The sequence below is a fragment of the Lissotriton vulgaris genome, chromosome 11 (assembly GCF_964263255.1).
Source record: "Lissotriton vulgaris chromosome 11, aLisVul1.2, whole genome shotgun sequence".
NCBI classification, from domain to species: domain Eukaryota; kingdom Metazoa; phylum Chordata; class Amphibia; order Caudata; family Salamandridae; genus Lissotriton; species Lissotriton vulgaris.
In genome coordinates, this window is record NC_141699.1 from 669,254,590 (window position 1) to 669,274,779 (window position 20,190).

Here is a 20,190-nt window from a genome sequence, read left to right on the forward strand (position 1 = left end):
TACCATTTACTGGGGACTTACAAGGGTGTTAATGTCCTTGCTAATTGGGGTCCGATTGAGGACGTTGTCATTTTTAGGGAAAGAGCACTGGCACTGCGGCCTGTTTCGCGGACCTAGTGTAAATCCAGTCAAGAACATAACTACCAATGAGAGAAAAGTGGGGGTGACCATGTCAAACAGGGGCATTGTCCTACATGTGCTGCACTGCGTGACAGGGAAATTGCAGAAATGCCCCCTTTTTAAGGGAATATGGGGCATTTCTGTCCTTTCCCTTGCACTGTTGCTCTTTTGGCAGCCTAGCACCAACGCAAGCACCCATACGGATGCCCATGTTGCATGCAGGATTATTGTTGTGCAGGAAGAAAAATAATCCTGGTAAGCATATCCCTCTTTCTATGTGTGATGAAGAATGCAGCACATGTAGAAATAGGAAGAAACACAGAGAAATAGAGTATTATTTCTTGTCATGCCTCCCCTGGGAAGGTGTAACATTTTGGTGGATCCCCAGGTTTACAAGTTGGTGTAAATCTGGGAATGTGTCAGAATCTATGGGAGTTGCATGGGAATACCCATGCAATACGTATGGAACGCCTTCCCGGGCAGAATTACGCAACATAGTTATTTGCACTGCGATGCGTCACTCCAGATTATTTGAGCTACTCAGACCCACAGAAAGTGGCTTTGCATGTTTTAAAAAATCTGTCTCAAGGATTGCGTCGCTCTTGCAGCATGTGGCATGGTGCAAGAGTGACAAAAACCGCCTCATAATTAGGCTCCAATGTATTTTAAGAAAGTTTTTAATGTTTAACAAACTCAATGATTTTTTTTTTTTTAAGACCAATGGTCCCAAATTTTATTTAGTTTCACAAGTAATAAGCCAATTGATCACACAATGTCATAAAAAAAAAACTACTACAAACGTTACCCAGCTAGTAGCATGCTTTGACATGTCGGTCATACATAAGTGAAAATAAACAGTAGCCAGGGGAGATGCATTAGTCCGCAAACATCAGTGCCAGGAAAAGTCTCGGGGTGCAGTGCTTGTAGCATGCATCACTGCAAAAGGACCAAGGTGGCCATGAAAGCCAACAACCATTGTCTTAGGCCGCGCTCCCTGGTCGGCACAGATGTAGTCAAAGGCAGAAATCACATCCCATATTGTCATATGGGTCGCTGGGTTACGGTCTCCTGATCTTGGCAGTGTCCAATAAGCATCGTGTGAAGAGGAAACGGGGAGGGGAAATCGAACATCATCGTGAGTACAGCAGAAACAAACTCACTGTCAACCAAGAGACACAACAGGGAAATAATGAAAGAAGAATAAAAAAAAGAAAAAAGGGGGAGGGAGACACATTTCAACAACAGTTGGACTAGTATTATCATGTACAGTAATGTATCAGTGATCCTAGCTGTGTATGTTGCGCCCTATATGGACCGTGTGGGGGTGGGGACGGCTGTGGATTTAGGGTTGCTGTGACCGCAGGGCGGGGGGGGGGGGGGGGGGGGGAGAAGGGGAGGGGGGGTTCGCGCCACGACGGGACGGTGGATGACAGGTCCCTCACTGTTCCGTGTCAAGGTGGTCACGCTATACCGGCCTGGGTGCACGCCCGGTGGTACGCAGTCAGGGTAGTGTCCCAGTCTTGGGCAATCGGTTACATCCGGAGGCCTGCTGTCTCTTCCCTGTGTAGAGACACACTCTCCGCGCAAGCCCAGTTGTCAAATGAGCGACGTCAAGTGGCCGCCGTCAATGTGTCAGCGACCGCCGACCAGTACAAGGTGAGGTGAGCGCAACTCCAGAGTGCGTGCAGGATGTCCGAGTTCAGGAGGCCGCACCTGGGGCACGCTGATGAGGTGAGTCCGAAGTAGCGGTTCAGTTTGTCTGGGGACAAATATGCACGGTGTATTATGTAATGTTGGATGATCTTAAATCGCGCGTTGCGAGGAATGTTTCTGGCGCCCGCCAACACCGCGGCCCACTGTTTGTCTGTCCATTCACTACCCCGGTCGGTCGTCCACTTCTCCCTCAGCCTTTGGGAGGAGAATTGAGTATGGCTGTTTAGTGCCTGTGCTAACCAATGCACTATATGGGAACCATCGCCCATCACATGTAGGTACTGAATAAGCATATGTGTGGTCGGCTCGTGGGTCAGGTCACCCCATGCCTCCGTTAGCGCACGAAGAAGCCTGGCGTGCGTCAGAAATTGGCCTGCTGGCAGACCGGTGTCAGCGGCCAGAGTGTCGAAGGACAACAGCTCTCCGTCGCTATACAGGCCACCCAGGTCATCCAAATCTGCCGCAGTCCAACTGCGTAGCTCGGATGAAGACAGCGCGCCAGTTCCCAGGGGGGTCCCCTGTAGAGGTAGGTTCGGGGAATAGGGCACTGTACTTTTGGTGAGTCTGAGGCTCCGCATAAAGCACTGCCTTGGGACTGCCACGTGGACCTGAATAGGGGGCGGTCCCCGCGTCAGGGGTGGAAGAGTGTCAGCACCTGTATGGGGGACAGGGTAGTGTCTTCCGTGGCCGTATCCATCAGGTTCTTACCACTCAGCCAGTAGGCAACCCATTGTAGCTGGGCCGCTAGGTAATATAGCTCCTGATTGGGAACCGCCAAGCCTCCAGAGTCCGAGGCCGCGTAGAGGGTCCTCAATGCTACCCGGGGGCGCCCTTTATTCCAGATAAGGCGCCTGGTGAGGGCTTCCAACCCCTTGAATATGCGTGTCGGTACATACACTGGTAGGTTAGCATAAAAATAGAGGAGCCGGGGGAGCATTATCATCTTAGTCAGCGCCACTCGGGCCGGCACATTCAGTGGGAGGGAGTTCCAGAATGTGACCTGGGCTGACAGCGAGGATATGGCTCTCACGAGGTTGCCTTCCAGGAGATCAATGGGGTCTCGATATATGAGGATCCCTAGATACCTGAATACCGTCGGGTGCCATCGGAGCGTCTCTCCCATCATGCGCACATCACATTGTGGCATTGTGTCACTGAATGCATAAGCTCCTGATTTAGCCCAGTTAACATGGAGCCCTGACATGTCCCCGAACGTTTGAAAGATGTCCGTGATTGCCGCGGGTATATGGGCGAGGTCCCTGATATATAACAACAAGTCGTCGGCATACAGAGACACCAAGTGGATGCCATCTGCCAGTGGGATACCCCAGGTGACGCCGGAGGCTCGGAGCAGTTCTGCCAATGGCTCCATCACAAGGGCGAATAATAGAGGGGAGAGAGGACAGCCCTGCCTGGTGCCCCTCCCAATCCTAATTCTGTCAGAGAACAATCGCCCAGTCCGGACTCGTACCTCGGGCGCCTGGTAGAGGAGCCCCACCATCTGGACATAGGCGTCGCCCAGCTCATACTTCTCGAGGACTCGGAGGAGATAGGGCCACTCCACCGAGTCAAACGCCTTTTCCAGATCAAGTACTAAGCATCCTGAACGTGGCCAGGTGGAAGTCGCATATTGTTGGACTCTGAAGAAGCGGCGTAGATTGTAAGACGTGCTTCGGGTGGGCACAAAGCCGTTCTGGTCAGAGTGCACCAGCGTGGGAACTAGGGGTGCAATCCTCCGAGCCAACGTCGCTGCTAAGATTTTGTAATCGGTGTTGAGGAGTGCTAATGGTCTGTACGAGCCAAGCTCGCTCGTCTCTCTGCCCAGTTTTAGCAGGGAGATCACGTTGGCTTTGTTCAAGGACGCCGGAAGTTCCGCATCCTCAGATGCCGCCTTATACACCTTTAACAGTTCCGGTATTAATACCAAGGAATAGGCCTTGTAGAATTCAGCCGGGAGCCCGTCTGGGCCCGGTGCCTTGCCATTAGAGAGGGAAAAAATCACCTCCCGTAGTTCCTCACCGGTAAGCTCAGCTCCCAGCTCCGCCTGGTGGGCGGGAGTGGCTGTCAGAAGTTGTAGTGTCGCCAGATAGTCCGTGATCTCCACCTCAGTGGCCCTCAGTCGTGAGCTGTATAAGGACCTGTAATGCGACGTGAACGCTTCGTGTATCTGTTTCTGGGTGAAGACTTCAGCGCCCTGAGTCGTACGGATCGACAGTACCGACGCGGACCGAGTGTCTTGTCGTATCAGCCACGACAGGAGCCTGCCAGGTTTATCACCTGTGTTGTGGGTGCGTGCGGAGTGTGCTGCGAAATTAATGTTCTTCAGCCTCTCCATCAAAAGAGCGTGATCTGCCCTGGCCGAGACCAGTTGGGAGTCATCGCCCTCCGCCGCCTCTCGTTCCTTGTCTAGTAGTGCCACTTCCGCTTGTATCAGATCTCTCTCCACCTGTCCCCGTAGGCCCGCTTGCACGCCGAGGCAGCTCCCCCGGGTCACTGCCTTGAAGGCGTCCCACTCAATTTTCGGGGACGAGATCGAGTCGCTATTGTCCTCGAAATACTGTATTATCCTCCTAGATATCTCCTCTCGGAATGGGGTATCGAGTAAGAGATCTGGCTGTAGGCGCCATGTGGGTACAGGTGGGCGTGGGCGTCTCCATCCATAAACTAGAGTGTGCGGGTTGTGGTCTGAGTGTGTCCGCCCCAGGTAGTCAGTGTCTGTTACGGAAGGAATCAGGTCGCGGGACATCATATATCTATCTAGTCTGACGTGCAACGAGTGGGCTCCAGAGTAGTAGGAATACACCCGGGAGGTGGGGTGTCTGACTCGCCAGGCATCCTGTAGGTTCCACTGCGTCAAGTAGGGCCCTGGAGGTTGCCTGCGCTGGGGCGATGGTCGCCGGGGGAGACGAGCGGTCAAGGGAGACATCCAGTACACTGTTGTAATCACCACCCAACAGTAGGGGTACGTCAGGCCAAGGTGCAATCACCGCTGATAATCGCGTTAGGAATTTCCCCTGTTCGACATTAGGTGCGTAGATGGAGGCTATAACTATCTGTTGCCCGTCTAGTCTGCCCTGTATGAAGACATAGCGCCCCTCGGTGTCAACGTTGCTGTGTGTCAGTGCAAATGGAACCCCCGGCCGCACCCAGATCAGAGTCCCTCGTGCAAACGCTGAAAAGGTCGTGGCGAATATTTGCCCCCTCCACCTACGGCGAAGTGTGGCTACCTCTGTGACTACCAGGTGGGTCTCCTGCAATAGTGCAATCTGTATCTGGTGTCTTTTAAGATAGGAGTACACCTGATATCTACGTGAGGGTGTGTGCATGCCCCTGACATTCCAGGTACAAAATTTAATCGTAGTCATCACAGTATCCATCTCGCCCAAGCACTCGCTCCCCCCCTCCAACCCCCAGCCCGTCCCGACCACACATGCACAGCAGCAGATATCAATGACCATTTTGTCAACCCGCCATCCCACACAGACCCAGGAATGCGCACTGTAACACTTCAGTGCCAACACTAGTCTCAAAAAGAACAGTAACAGAACCATAATACCAAAAGGGCAACAACAAAACAAGTCACCGCCCAAACGCTCTAACGAGCTCAATCAATCCGTGAGTTCAGTGGGGGGATGACAAAGTACGTTGCTTAAGTAATACAAGATAGTTCACTAGGCCAAGAGAGCCGTGGTGACTCCCCTCCACGGGCAGTGGGCCAAAGGGCATCAGAAGTCAATGGCAGTGCCCACAATCAGGGCCAGAGTGTCAAATGTCACAGGACCTGGATGCTTTGTTCCGGGGGGACCTCCTCTGCCCTCCCCCGAGGGGCACTCACCTCTAGGGGTCCGTCCACCCCTTCAACACAATGTTTCCGGTGTTACTCAAGTGGAACGGCTCTGACCCCCTTCCCGGTGACAGGGGCAGCTCAGAGTCCATCCGGGAGGTGGGGGGGGGGGGGCGGAAGCCGAGCACAGGCCCCGGGGACGGAGCCGGTTGTGGCCACCGGAGTCTTCAGAAGTGCCGGTGGGGACCCCCAAGTGGGTCGACCATTGTAGTGTATAGACTGCTATATGCCGCCAGCTGCTGCAGTCCGGCCAGGACTAGGGTGAGGAGGGTTGCTATGCTATTAGGTCCGCCGTTTGGGGTGTGACATCCGGTAGGCCCTCTGTATTTAACAAACTCAATGATACAAGCACTAAGGTTCGAGCTGGGCCTAAATGTCATTCACTAAGTTTTCTATTTCATTTACTAAAGAACTAGTATATTGACAAATTCTATGTCAGCATTTTCAAAGATAACCAAATCATTCTGAGGAATTTTCTTGTCAAATTGCAAACTTTGCCTCTAACCCTAATTTAAGAATTATTATTTTCAATACGGATAAACAATTACAGTAGCAAAGATTAAATACCTTCTCAGTGAAATGGTAAGAGAAGCCAGCCAATAGAGTGATCGGAGCTATTTGTCAATGAAAACACTGATAATGCATTTACCTGGAAGTCTAGAAGTCAAAGGAGCTTTTCCCTAATTAGCTCAAATCCATGTGTAGCAGGGATTCCGTTCTCCTACAGAACTGTGCATAGAGATTTGGACTCTAAAAAGAGAGAGTTTTCCCAAATGAACCCAGAAAGGACCGGTAAGTATCAAAATCAAGTAAAGAAATTCCTTTCTGTGTGTTACAAATCATATACTGGCATTTATTTCAAAAATACCATTTGTTTAGACCAATTTCAAACTACATATATAGCCCTGTGCAAAACATTATAATCAAAACATAAAAATATATATATCTTAGTACTTTTTATTAAAAGAGGTTTCAGATTAGATACAGGTTTAATTCATAAAAAAAAAATCATCCATATTCCTCATAACAACATTGAGTTCAATTTATGTGAATTTCACAGTGAATCAATACATATTACACAGTACATCATTACAATAAAACAATATTTATTCATATAAAATCCATATGTCGACGCGTTTCGGTGCTTCGTTTTTATAGAACACCTTCCTCAGGACGGTATGGGTTAAAAACATCAATTCTTCTTTCTAAAATTAAATACATACAATTAATAAAATTTTACTTATATATTGAAAGCTACTTATTGTTCACGGGCTACTAAAGTGAGTGGTCTTAAACAGATCTTACATTATTCTCATAGAGATTTGGAACCTCAGTGAATTAGGATGGCCCAAAACTCACCTTAGTACCCAAAATCCCCTTACCGAGCTAGCCACAGTGTCTCATTGGTCATAACAAACTCCCAATGTTTAGACAAACCAGAACATGATCTCAGAATACCTCAGGTCGCGTGGAACACATGAACACTCTTTCGTTATATAATCATTTCAAACCAGAACATGGAGTAAATGAGGACGCGTGCACATTTGAAATATTTATTTACTAATGCAGGGTTCTCAAACGCAGTATCTTAGATAATACAAGCAAACATATTATAAGAAGCAAAGTTATCAGCATAGTTACTAGTCCATAAAAGGCAAAAGGTAACAACATGCTAAAATGTTGAAATGAATAGGAGTTAACAACACCTAATTCTCACCCTCCCTAACTAGCATATTATATTATATCTAAGAAGGTCTCTTTGGGTTTAAACAGGGCGGCCCCATACCTCAAGATCCTAATGGGAAGGGATTACATCATCTTCCAACAGCTCTCTGCATGCGAAGCCCCATCAAGTGTGTTCTTTGCTCTAAGGAAAAGCAATATAAAACGCGCCTAAAGCCAGATTTGGCAGCAGCTGCATTTATGTTATGTCTAGGAAAGTGCGAAGATCAGACCTCACAACAACACTGTGTTTAGTTATCCTTGAAGGCTTCAGCACTCACTGTACAGACACCGTTTACTAAGCAAAGTAAATATCAGAGCAATAACATATTATTCTCGTGTAAATCACAACGCTCTTCTAGGCTGAAAGATAAAACAACAATTATGTGTCGTGTGCAGAAGCAGCAAAAGGTAAAATGGCATTTAAACATTTAATAAGCTCATGCTAACTTAACATGGTATATAGGCAAGCAGTAACTATACGACATCCCCCCATGATCCGAGCACGGATAAGATAAGATAAGATAAGATAAGGCAAGAGGCACATCATGGAAGCAGAGTTCAAGAACGATCAGCCAGGTCAAATTTAATATTGGATGAAAAAATCGTTTCCATAAGTCAATTTAAAGAAATCGCAACTTGCCATCCCAAAGTTCACTTTTACTCAAGCCAATAGGTCTGGAAGGTGAAAAATTGCTGCATAATCTTCAAAAAAAAATTGTAAATAAGAACAGTTTGTCATCAAAAAGGCCATGAAAGCCTTTAGGACAGGACTGAATATGCAAAATATGCAGCAACAGCCTCCAGCAGGAAGTCACTGTCATCATCCGAAAACAGGTCAGCCATCCAATTTAACAGTGGGAAAGAACATAGGTGCTCTTCAAGTACCGGAGCCTCTAGCATCATCAGAGGACAACTCGGTGGGTTCTCAATAAAGCTGTGTGCCAAGAAATTTTGCGCTGCTGCGTGTATGTTCCAACGACCCATTAGTCCATGCATCGCTGCCAAGGCCATAATCCTTTCGCCAGAACAAACCAACTCGTGAGTAACTATGGGACTCATCAGTCGATTTAAATCCACGTTAGGCGACACCGTCTTGCAGAGACACAAATCAAGGGCCCACTCGAAATCGCAGCTCAGGTAATGAAACACAGGCTGGACACACGTGAAATAGGAAAATCGAAACGATAATCCATATGCTGCGCTTAAGGTGGCAAGCGGCAGCGTGCCATAGTAATCAAGCATCCTGTTGCAAAACAGTGCACGGTGGGGCTGCGCGTCGTGTAACACAGGAAGGGCATCCATTTTTAATAAAACAAAATATCACCAAAACGCCTGCAGCCAGCGCCAGCAAAACAGGAAATCCTCCAAATAAGCTTGAGAAAATTGAATGGAAGAAAGCAGAAATGACTCCAAATATCTTTTCAAATGAAGTCACAAGACCACTGCTAACTATTTTTAAAAAGTGTGCGAGGCCAGAAGTGGAGGACGCGTTAAAGATTGAATGAATCAGCTCACTGAAATGCAATGGCAAGTCAGTATTTAATAGCGCCTGCACCTCTGTGCGGGTGTTGGCGACGTGAAGGACAAACGTTTCACGAGCCGAACTCAGGGCCACTTCTTTTTGAGACAAAAGGGCCCTTATTCTACTCATTCCATTGAACTCTGCCGACAAGGTTGGGATTCGCGGCCAGATGGAAACATCTGAATTCCCATGTGGAGGAGGATACAGAACGTTTTTGCAACAAACTACACGTTCAGATACTGTAACCACATAAGCAGCACCTCTAATTAACCCACAACAATCTTCATTATTTAAAAGTAAACAACTGCCGTTTGCCAGTAATGTGAAAGTGGGGACGATTGCAGGAACGGGAGTACCTTTCAAAACACAGGCTAAATTCGGACGTTCTTGGTTGCAAGAACCATGTAATTGGATATGTCTACACATTAATGAGTGATCTGGTGTTTCTGTGCACTCTTCACCTTTAAGATAAACTTCTTTCCCATCTTTTAGACATCTGTAAGTAAAGGGAAGCGACCAGGCTTCATGCAGAAATGCACTACCAAGTGGTTCGTATCGGCCTATCGCAATATATCGCATACAATTTGTAAATTTAAATAGAGCAAATGGTAGTGTGATTAACCCGTGGATAAGCCACGTTGCTGCAGTGGCTTCTGCCACAGAAAACGGTAAGGACTCCAGCCTTTCAATGTGTAACATAGAAAAAGATGCATCTCTCATTGAAAGTAAGCGTTGCTTTTCAGTCAAATTAAAAGGGGCAAAGAGGGAGGACACGTTCATGTAATTCCAAGGCACTTTTCCAGACTTAAGTGTCTGCAGGGTCCACGCAAATTGCATAATGGAACGCAATTGATTTTAACCATGGTACAACACAGATTCTTCATCGTGCACAATATCAACAACAGAAGACACAATATTATCTAACGTGTAAATGCGGGAAGAAAGCATATTAATGCTATTATCTACAACTGCAAGCACTTTTTCCAAATTTGCTTGATCAATAGCTCTAAGCCGCTTAGCCGCCTCAATCTGTGATGTTTTCCAGATTTCATTGTAAATTGCATATATCCATCTTTTTGATCTACCACTAGCCGGGCCTTTGATGAAATCATTTAAATCCACATCATCTGTCAACCTAGATAGATGCAGTTTAACTGATGCCAAGGTAGAATCGTTGAGCCAATTCTGACATCATTTGCCTACCCAATAAGTGGTGACAGAATGGTCAGTTACAAAACGAGGATCGGACCTAACCTGAGTAAAGCCATCAGCAAAACCCAGAAGACGATGTTGGCAGGAATCTGCACTTCTGTGCCACACTAGCCAACCCTTAGAGTTCAAACTGGATATATTAAATGACGAATTTTGCAAAAGAGTTTGTAACTCTTTAATTGAAAAGTCAGTAGTATTACTCCAACCGGAATACTCTTTTAAATCCGGTAGGGAGGGAGAATTTAATTTTTTAGAAGTAGCCAATCCAAAGCATGTGGTTTGAAAAATGGTAGAATTTAAAAACAACATATGATTTGGGATGAGACATGCACGGTGCAAAGCCTCAGTGCCTTGTACCTGCCAACTTTTAGAACCCCAAACAGATTTAAGGTCAATGGTTTCCTTCCATAACTCGTAGCCCTCTACAGCCAACTGTTCTAGAAAGGACTTCGAGTACAATAACTTTGTATCGGTAAGTCTAACCTTGGACATGGACTTCTCTGTCATTTTAAAATAAAAAGACTCGGGATTTGACTGATTAAAGTCGGTAAAATAAGTGTACTTTTTCAAAAAAGTACTCGAACTGCCCTGTAAAGGAGCCGGGCAATGCTCCCACAGTGTATAATTAACAGTACTCCTTCTGGAATTTGTTTTATGCAAATAATGGTTGCAAAAATGTTGGAAGCAAAATAATTCACCATAATTTGCAGATTCTAAATAAAAATCTTCAGCATCAAAAGCAGCATAATATTCCAAATCAGAAAACAATGCCTCAACGGCCTGAATATCCCGATCATCAGAACGTATGTTTTGTTTTACTACATCCCCCATGTTTACTCTGAGCACATTAGGGACATTAACAACTTCAGTTGGCCATGGATTTGAAATTTAACCGCATCCCACACAATCCCATCAAGGACAGGCCAAGCAGTGATGTTAACAAAAGTCAAGTCTCTCTTCAGTCTGTGTGCCGGATGCGATGAGGAAAGGGGTGCCAAAGTACCATTCAGGTGTCGAATGCATGTTCTTTCCTCAACATAGTGTCCATCGATGATGTGAAAAAAATAAAACACAAAACCAATTGATATAAAAAGGTAAATTGAAAAAAGTCCCAGCCAAATATATGTCCAAGGGGGAATCAAACAGTGTTTCTTAAATAAACTGGCATAAATTGCAAAACGTGAGGGCGTTTTTGAGTTATGTAAAACAGTGTCAAAAGTAAATCTGGATTCTGTAGCCAAACGAGTTTGCAAATCAGGCATAGATAAGTCAGTTTGGTAAGTATAATGAAGTTCGTTAACGTTAGTACCAGGCAAAGTACTCTATAAAGGACTGGAAATTGTAGGCATCTCGATGGCCACCTCTGGCTCAGGATTAGAAGCAGTGGCCAAAACAGAATTTCTCCCAATCGAAAGACAGGAGACCGCCGGTGTCATACTAAGAAGAATCGGCCACTCTGTGTATCTTGACATTGTCAATTGAGATAAACCTGTTTTCCTTACGACCTGCAAGTGGTGGTAAAATGACTGTTCTTGTGCCCTTCACTCCAAGCACAGGAACCGGAGCTCAATATGAAGGACCAAATTCTTTCCTGTTATCGATCTTCTCTCGAACCAGTTCTCCAACTTGGGGTAGCCAGCCAACTACCGGGATCTGCAACGCATCATCCGATGTGAAGGGCAAATATTCCTTTGCAAGACTGTCTCTCGTCTTTTGTAGATCCTGTAAAACATTGCAATGTTCATCTACGTCAAAAGCTGTGGCTTGGGCCACGCAGTCTAGACCGTCAAGGTCCGGGACATACATCTTGATACCAAAGAGCATTTCGTATGGGGTCCGCCCACCCAGAGACCTTCTAGGGAGATTATTAAGAGCACGCTGCACGCCATTGAGATGGGCCAGCCAGTTTCTGCCAGTGCCTATAACTCGAGCTGTCAATGATTGCTTTAAGTCACGGTTCATTCGTTCCACTACACTATTACCCTCAGGTCTTTATAGAGACGAAAACTTGACTTGGACCCCCATCGAAATCATGGCATCCTTGTACGCCTTAGAGGCGAAAGCCGGACCCTGATCCGAATGGAAGGTACCACAGGCAAAAATCCCTACAAAGACACGCAAATCTCTTATGACAGTCCGTGAATCAGCGCTGCGATGGGGCCAGACCCACACAAAGCGTGTGCATGAATCAACTGCTACTAAGATGTACTTATACGCAGTATCAGAAGAAAAAGGACCGCAGTGATCTAAATAAACGCATCCTAGTGGTTTATTAGATATGTACAACTGTGTCTGTGGCGGACGCGCAGCAGTGGAAGTCTTAAGCTGCTGGCAAATGTCACATTGAAGGACATAATCGCGCGTCTGTTTGTACAGTCCCCGCCAACAGAAACGTTGTTGTAACTGTGATACAGTGGCCGAGACGCCCGCATGCGCAGACGCCACACCTTCATGTGCTGCTGTAATCAATGTATTCCTGCAGTCCGAGTTGGGAATCAACCTATCCCCAACCCCAGGAAGTTTCACATAAGGAACCTTATCGGGACTTAAGTGGTATGTGTACTTCGAAGGGAAACCCATAGGACATTTACCTCCCTTCTCAGTGACAGCAACAGCCGCCAAGATGTCATCATCTATCTTACTTTTGGACCGTGTAGCTGCTGCAACTAAATATGTAGATACCGCTGATTTCGCTGCTTCATCAGCAAGCGAGTTACCCACAGCGTGAACTCCAACACGCTGGTGGCCAAGAGTATGAATTACAAACACAAGTGGCAACTGCTCTTTAAGCTCAGCCACTCGAACCCAGATCATTTTATGTTTTATTGTGCTACCCTTGGAATCACGAAAGTCATTTTGAATCCAAAAGAACAAGTTTTCATTGTAAGACTGGACACAGTAATAGGAATCACTCACAATAAGAGTCGTCACACTAGGATCCGCGTACTTCAATGCAAGCAATAGAGCCCGAAGCTCTGCCAATTGTGCAGTGCAGTCCCCTAGAGTCTGTGTGTGTACAACTCTGGACTTGAACTCGCCGTTCACCATGGCACCTACCACAATGGCGCATGCGGAAACGTAGGCATGTTTAGAGCCATGCGCAACCTGCGCCGAACCATCAGTGTAAATGATGCAATGGAAATCCTCCAAAGGTCGCATAGCTAGAGGAGCCGGATGAACAAATTCATACTGTAAATACTCCTGCGACCGAAATGAGGCATCAAAAATAAACGTGACATCCGAGGACGTCAAGGAAGCAGCCCATTGTATCCAATGAGTGTGCAAAGCTTTCGAATTCGGTACACTGGCTTTCGTAACCGCCTCCAAGGCAGGACACGGGGTAACAACCAACATGCGTTTCCCCTGTGACAGAGCACGTTCTTTAAGAATTGCCATCTGTACAGCTGTTAAAACTTTTTCCACAGTGGAAAATCGCATTTCAGCCGAAGTGTACAAGTGTGACTTGTAAGCAATAGGTACTGTGTCTCCTTCATTAAAAGTTAGGTACGTTGGCTGACTTCCTCCTGACTCTTCCCGAGGGGGATGTGGTAATTGGGGGAGACTTCAACGCCATTGTGGACACTCAGTTAGATAGGTTCCCGACGCTACCTCCCACTGGAGGACCCTCCCGATTTAGGCGTTTCCTGACGGCCATGGGTCTAATTGACGTTTGGAGGCACACCCACCCTCAGACTAGACAATACACCTTTCACTCAGCGGTACACGGCAGCATGTCGAGAATTGACCACATTTTGACCCTGGTGAGGGCATCCAACACATGAACTCCATAGACATCCTTCCCAGGGGTATTTCAGATCACTCCCCTATTACACTAACGATCTCCACCCAGGAGAAATCGTGGAAACGCATATACCCTATACATGCCACGTACCTTAAGATCCCCTAAGTACGCAAAATGCTCACACAGGCGACGGCACAGTACTTCACGGAGGATGTAGACTCAGTGCGCTCCTCAGAGGTCGTATGTGAAGCATATAAGACAGTGCTAAGGGGTCATGCAATAAACTCAATCACGGGTTACAAAAGGGGAAAAGCTCAGGAATCAACCGAATTGGAATTAAAATTGCAGGAAATTACAGCGGTGCATGAATTGCACCCCACTCCGGTTACGTCACACACTCTTGCCCTCCAACAGCAACTCTACACGGATCATTTACGGACTCAAGTTAAAGGCTACATAACAGATAGGCAGAATAGAATTTACGAAGTGGGAGACAAGGCGGGTAAGATGCTGGCATGGCTCGACAAGCGGGGTGGCAGTTCCAGAGGAGTCCAACAGGTGAGAGACAGTCAGGGAGTGATGCACACAACCCCGGAACAAATAGTTGACACGCTCGCGTCCCACTTTGAAGGAGTATATACCCCAGAGCGAATAGTAACACCGGAAATGGCTAGGGCAGTGTTAGAACAGATTGAAGTCCAGACACTCCCTTCGGAGGTCGCTACGGAATTAGAGGCAGACATAACTACAGATGAAATTCAAATAGCCATTAATGCACTGAATCCGGGCAAGGCGCTTGGACCGAACGGCATACCTATAGAATGGTATCAATCAACACCGGAGAGTCTGACTCAGCATCTGCTAGCAATGTATGAGGAATGCTTAGAGAAGGGGATACTTCCACCAGATCAGAGACTAGCCACTATAGTGGCTATCCCCAAACCCAGGAAGCCACCGGAGGACTGCTCCTCTTACCGTCCCATCTCGCTACTTAATGCTGAGGTCAAAATCCTCGGCAAGCTCTTGGCGACCAGGATCTTGCCCCATCTACCCAACCTCATACATCCGGATCAGTCTGGTTTTATGCCGCATAGGAATACCGCTCTAATTCTCCGCAGGTTGCATGGGGTGCTGGCTAGGGCAGATGTGATACCAACTCCAGCAGTGATTTTGACGCTGGACGCCAAGATGGCTTTTGACCTGGTAGAGTGGAATTATTTGTTTGAAGTTCTGTCCCGTCTGGGCTTCGGTCCCAAGTTTATTGCATGGATTAAATTACTATACGCTGACCCGGTTGCGCAGGTAGTGGCAAACGGTCATATCTCACAACCATTTCCTTTGGGGAGAGGCACTCGTCAGGGATGCCCCCTCTCGCCGTTACTATTTGCGATTTCATTGGAGCCGCTGGCCACTCTGATCAGGAACACGCCATTACTGACAGGAATACGCTGGAATGAGAGTTGGGAAGACAGGCTCTCCCTTTATGCGGATGATATGCTGGTGTACCTAACGGACCCAGAACATGGAGTACCGGCACTCCTGCATCTCTGTGATAGCTACGGTATGGTGTCGGGATACACATTGAACTGGACCAAGTCAGAGATGTATGTCCTGAGGGGTCCGATGGCGGCGTTGAGTACAGACTGCCCTCTTAAGACGGCCGGTTCTTCCTTTAAATACCTGGGTATCCAAGTCACGAGAGACCCAACTGAGTTTATGGATAAAAATCTGGGACCCCCAATGGCACGACTACAGCAGGATGTTAAGTTCTGGGCGGGGCTGCCACTAACACTACTAGGGAGGGCCGCACTGCATAAAATGATGTCTCTGCCTCGGTTTCTGTATATACTTGAGAATACTCCGTATCCGGTGGCACAGAGATTTTTTCAGAGTGGCGGCATTAGTATCCGCTCTTTTGTGGGGGAATCTACCGACGCGCATTGCACAAGCCATATTACACAGGGGTTGGTATGATGGAGGACTAGCGTTGCCTAATCTGAAATTATATTACTGGGCGGCTCAACTCAAACCCATAAACCACTAGTTACACACTCCGCAGCACGAACCGGCTTTCCAAGCAGACAGGGCACAATTGGGAACAAATACTTTACTGGCACCGCTCTATGACCAAAGTAAACTGCGTAAACTGGTTGGGCCCACCAGGCTAACCGCGACGCTGTGGCATACGGCGACTGCGGCATTAGGATGGAAGGGGAGACTAACCAAACTTACGCCACTGTGGGATTCTCGAGCCTTGGGCAACATGAGAAACAGTAGAGGCTTCGCACATTGGGACACAATAGGGATATCAACAGTTGGGGATCTTTGGGAAAGGGGGGAAGTGTTGTCTTTTAGCCGACTAAGAGAGCTCTATGACCTAAGAGAGAGAGAACTGTATAGATACATTCAGATACAACATGCGTTGCTCTCAGCCATACCCCCCGACATGGAACTGCCGGAGTCCTCCCCGTTAGAAGATCGCCTTCTCACTGAGTTTATGATCGAACCTGCAACGTCACTCACATACCGTAAAATACTTCATAATCTATCTGACCCAATGACCCTAGTGAAAGAGAAGTGGGAGAGAGACACCAGTGAGATGGATGAACATGAATGGAACGAGGCGCTGGCGTCACCTAAAGAAGTAAGCATCTCAGCACGACTGAGACTGGTTCAACTAAAGGTTTTACACAGGGTATACTACACCAGAACTATGCTACACCGCATCCATAGAGCACAACACCCCTTCTGCCTCCGTGGGTGCGGGGATGAGGGCACGTTTTTCCACACTATATGGGACTGTCCCCGTATCAAGGAGTTTTGGAGACAGATAATGCGAACTATGTCACAGACACTGGAGGTTTCGCTGCTGCCTGAACCACGGAGGTGTCTCCTAAATGTATGGGAGGCAACTGACTTGTCCAGACATGATCAACTCTGGGTCACGGTGGGTTTGATAGTGGCGAAATGTGACATAGCGCAGCGATGGGGAGCGGCGGAAGTGCCAACAAAGGCGCAATGGTGCCTTAACATGGACAGGGTTATGGTGACGGAAAGGGCAGTATACACTAACAGAGCTTGCCCGGGGAAGTGGAATAAAATTTGGACAAAGTGGAACATGTACAGGGGGGAAATATGTGAGCCCTTACCGGAGGAGGACCAGGACATGTCGGATGATGAAGGGGAAATGGGATAATATACAGCACAAAGTCGGGAAGGGCGGGACGCCTTGAAACTTGGGATAATCTAAAGTTACTATTGGATAATATTGTGAGTGCGATGTGAAATGAATCCAGGGGAACGCCGTCAGGGGGCAGTAGACCACTCACACTGTAAGGCTTCAGCATAGGAAGGGAGGACCTAGACGGGAGGAGACACGGGAAAGAAACCTCACTACTGACTTCATGTAACTGATAATCAGCAACGCAAGACCGCAATGTGATTCCTAATGTTTCTTTAATGTTGTTTGTTGTTATTGAAAAAAACGGAAAACCAAGAACCAATATTTCTCAGCATGCACATGAGCACATAGTGCCTTTTTACTTAATGCAGTATCACAGATCGCGAATAATAAACAGGCTGATTCCATACTGAAGGTAATGCATGATGTTTGTAAGATGGTATTGGCGGCCAGCCCGATGGGTTGTAGGCATACGCCGTGTAAAATTGAAGGTACAATAAAGGTTTTTGGAAAAAAGAAAAAAAAAGTTAGGTACGTGAAACCCACCGTCCCAGGGATGATTCTTATCACCAGGTTGGTGTGGTTATCACGAGTCAGTAAGAACTTTGAAGCTAGCAGATCAGCCTGCAAAGATTGCAGAATAGCTGAGTGCTCAGGCAGCCAGCATGATTTGGAAAAGGTTGAATGTATGTTCTCCCGAAATTTAAAAATCTCAGCAAAGACTGTATTTTTTTCAGAGTTGTCGGAGCGCGCAGTTGTGCGCATTTCTCCAGGAAGTGAGGAGCCAAACCTCTACATTCATCGTTGAGCTCGTAGCCCAAGAACATCACTGTATATTCTGTAATGTGCGATTTTGCAAAATTGAATTTGTAACCCATGTCTGCAAAGCTACAAATTAAATGGTCAACGCGACACAGATGCTCCCAAAGTTCGTCGTCTGTGAGATAAATGTCATCCACATACGAGCACGCATCCGGGTCGACTCTCTCCAGAAGAGAGACTATGCGGGCAGTGAAAATCCCTGGACTATTCTTATAGCCCATAGGTAAACGTCGAAATTGTTGCTTGACAGCGCCACAAGTAAAGGAGGTCCATTGGGAACTCAGACCATCCAAACGATGGGCATAAAAACCGTTGGATATGTCAAGCGTGGTCTTAAAACGCTTACGCACAAGACTATCCACCAAGGCAGAGCCGTGAGTATTCTGTACTGCACAGGTACGGCAATGCGAGTTTAAATGCCGGTAATCCAATACCAAACGATAAGAACCCTCCGGTTTTGTCACAGTAAAAAGAGGGTTATTCATAGGTGACTCACATGTTTCAATCACTCCTTGATATTGCAATTGGTCAAGGATTCCCGCGACGGAAGCTTTGGCTTCACGTCGAATGGGATATTGAGGTTGAGGCTGCGGCTGAGACCGTAAAGGAATCTCGTGGTTCGGGGAAAATTTATCCCAACCACAATGTGTACGGTACAGAGCCGGCGCTAGAGCCTTAGCCCACTCTTCTGCAAAATTCAGCGCATGCTTCTTCGAGGCAGTGTGCGCGAAACTGGGGAGGATCACCTCCTCCCCTCGCGGAGCTGCGAGAACAAAAGGTGGGGGCCAGTCAGCCTCCGAAAGCAAAATGTCATACGTAGATGAAAGATTTTCCGAAAATACCCCTTTTATGGTACGTTGTATGTCACCTTCAATTAACAGGACAATTTCATAAAGTCTGTCAGGGGGAGCAACTCTAGTATCAGCTGTTTCGATTACAACATAATAGTCAGTCGCTGTCACCTTCAGTAGTGGATGCAGGGCCTCCCGCACTATGGTAATCTCTGCCGCGCTGTCCAGCAAGGTCAGAGCCCATGTCAGAATCCGAAGCCGCGTTCTCACTATCTGTGGCATATCTCGCTGTTAAAGCGACGACTTTCTTCTTTTGAAACTGCGGTCTTTTCAGTGTAGAGCCATCCTGCTTTCCTACACCTTCTTTGGGGCGGGGCTGATCACGCCCTTGCTGGCCACCCCGACCCCTTCCGCCTCCTCCAACACCGGTCGCTGAGGCCGATGAGTCCTGAAATTAACGAGGAGAGCGTTGATCAGAAACCTGAAATCGATCAGGAGATTTAATCATCACGTGATTGCGCTCTGGGGGCGCAGGCAATGGAGACGCAGGACGGGACTCCTGTTTCTGTTGCTGTTGCTTTCCCTGTTTTTGTTTCTTAGGTCAATTTTGTTTTTTGGACTTGGGCTGAAAGTCCGTTTCAGACTTCTACCCTTGGGTTTGTGTTTTCTCTTTCGTAGAAAAAGGTTTGAGACCCCTACTATTGGGACCCACAGTTTTAGAAGCCGCCACAATAATTCTCGCTAACTGCCGGGGTTTCTCGGCATCGGGAATCGCCGCCAAAGCTTTAGCTACCTAAAAGTTCACTGCATCCCCCTTGACATTAGCAAGAACGAGATCACAAACCACAGCAAAGGTGCCGCACAGGCGCATACCCAATTCCACTGCAGCCTCAGGTCCGTGATCATCTTGAACATGCTGAAGGACTGCAGGCAGCACAGCCATAGATGGAGTGCCATAACACCTCGCATAGACCGCCGCAAATGTTCTACCCCAGGTCTCACAGTCACCGATTTCAGGGGCCAAGTCTTTGGGCAAACTAATCGTCAGAATCCTGTGTTTCTCACCAGGAGACGTGTTAGGAAATACAGCTTCCAGCTGGTCAAACTTCTCGGCAAGCAAGAAAGGAAAGTCATCCTTATCCTGGGGACGCTTGCCCATCACAGCATTGACCATTACGGGACTGAGCTTCATACCGCCCCGTCCAGCCGGAAGCGCCCCACCCCCCGGGGGCCCACCTGGAAGATTACGGGTTATGTATTGCACCAAAGCTCGAATAACGCTAATGGAGACTACATGTAGTCTACGTAGTTCAACCACGGAACAATTTCCGTGTTGAGGATGAGGAGTAAATCCAGCCAAAGCAGGACAATTTGCACCCGGAATGGCCAAAAGACCTAACCTCGGAGCTGAGGGAGGGCGCCACCAAACCAAACGCAATGCTGCCAAGTATCAATAGGTACTTCCTGTGCCCTGTACGGTGTATATTCATTCGGTACAGGAGAGGGAGTGTAAGTGTG